Genomic DNA, 2,329 nt, shown 5'->3' with positions numbered 1-2,329 from the left:
CCATTCATCTTCTCTGGTTAAGTATCTGTTCTGTTCTGAGGGTTCTCTGGTGAACCCTCATACACTGCTAGTAGGAATGTAAAATGGCGCAGCCACTGTGGAAAAAGAAGTTTGGCAGCTCCTCAAAGAAGAGGAAAACACAATTACTATATGATCCAACAATTCTACTTTTAGGCATATACTGAAAAGAACTGAAGGTATGAACTTAAACAGATCCTTATATGCCAATATTTACTGCAGCATTATTCACAAGAGCCAAAAGGTGGAAAAAACCCAAGTGTCCACTGAAAAATGAAAGGATAAACAAACTATGCTCTACACAGGCAATAGAATACTTAGCCATAAAAGGAGCGAAGTTCTGATACATGCTACTACATGGATGGACCTTGAAAACATTTTGCTAAGTGAAGTACAAAGACACAGTGAATCAAAACAGAGGTCCCTGTCCTCATGGAGCTACCACATTTAAGGATAAGAAACAGATATCAAACATAAAGGACTATGGTGGGCTTGAGGATCTCAAAGCCGAACTGGACTGGGGATGTTTGGGCAGTATCATCAAATTTATGTTGAAAATGGCTGCTGAGGGACCAGTTAGTGGTTATTGCAGAAAATCAATGTTTCTGTATCTATCTATCTCCTAGGAATAATTTTGGTTAGAAAGCAATATAAGTTTTCAACATGTAAAGTCAATATATCAACTATTGCAATTAAAACTGAAGACAGCTATGTCTCCTGTAAACTTGCAATAAAGCAATGGATTAAATTCTGAGATTTAAATCTTCTGATTAGTGTTTTCTTTCTCAAAGTGATACATAAGTAACCTGTTTATATGAGTGTGTTTTAGAATCCAGAATAAGTAGAAAGCCAAATAAAATTAAATACATTATCACTGATGACTTTTTATGGAAACTCTATACCCTTAAAAAATTATTTAAAAGTGTAATAAAAAGTCCAGTGAAGACTTAACTGTAGAAGCAAATGAAGATAATAACTGCCATTATCAGTGAGCTTAATATATGTCTCATGCTTTCTCCTGCATTTCTGTACCCTAAGGTTTACACTTAGATGACTTACCACCCTCAGAGCAGTGGAGCCTTGGTGGGTTACTTAATCTAGACCTAATCCAGCCTGAAAATTTGCTCCCACTCATCACTCAGAAGCCACTTCCACCTATCCCTAAATTCTCAGAAGAATCCTGATTCATGAGAGAAATTCTAAAGAGCCAGTGAAGAATCTTTATAGGCTCAAAAGGAGTCCTGGAGATACTCATTCTGTTTCTGAACTTCTTTAAGCATATCAGATCAGAAATATCTAGGCCTTAATAAAGTCATGTCTTCTGCAGTGATATGGATGGAGCTGGAGGTCACCACCCAAAGTGAAATAATTCAGAAACAGAAAATCAGTTATGAGACGTTCTCCCTCATAAGTGGAAGCTAAACAATCGGTACACATGGACACACAGAGGGAAAGGACAGACACTGGGGACTCCAAAAGGAAGACGGTAGTAGGAGGGTGAAAGATGGGACATTACCTGTTGGCTACAATGTTCACTACAGCGGTGATGGGTACACCAGGAGCCATTATGCAATATGTCCATGTAACACACCTGCACATGTACCCCTGGAATCCATAAAAACGAACGTTTAAAAACTTTTAAACATTAAGCCTCCAAGGAAGGAGACAAATGGCCTCTACTTGAGGTTACCTCTCAAACTGTAGTCAAACTGTAGTGGGCAACAGAAAGAAAAAAATTCCAGGTTAAAATAAAAAGCTGACCACAAGTGACGTTTTAACTGGCATTATGAACTGTTCTTGTGGCTCAAAGTCTTACCTAGGTGTCTATTAAGGAAAGTCATAAAGTAAACCTGCAAAAGAGTAAGAAAACTTTGTAAAATATCATGAAATGACTACAAAATATGCCACTATTTGGCACTAGCCAAATAATGTACTCATGATACTTAATACTTTGTAAATTTCTATAGTATAGTTTAAATGGAAAAAAAAATCTAATTGTTATTTTGCTTCCTGGACTCTTGCTTTTTGGAAAGTGTTTCACTGGAGATCAAAATGTGCTGTTGCTGGGAAAATAAATTATTTTAGTGACAAAGTCCTAGGTGGCTTCAATCAAGTATCTCAATGTGTGGTGTGTATATGTACATAGAGATAGATATATTATTATCGATTGCTCAGACTGCATTTTGAAATTGTCCAGTTTCAAGCCTAGAATTACTCAAATGTTAATGCTCTCATGGTCAGCATGAATAAATTTGTATACAATTCCTCCAGCTTCTAACAAAGGGATTCCCATAGTTAGAAAAATCTGTCT

This window comes from Cebus imitator, unplaced genomic scaffold, assembly GCF_001604975.1.
Source record: "Cebus imitator isolate Cc_AM_T3 unplaced genomic scaffold, Cebus_imitator-1.0 Scaffold92, whole genome shotgun sequence".
Lineage (NCBI taxonomy): Eukaryota > Metazoa > Chordata > Mammalia > Primates > Cebidae > Cebus > Cebus imitator.
The sequence above is the reverse complement of the archived record's forward strand: the minus strand, read 5'-3'. Positions refer to the sequence as shown.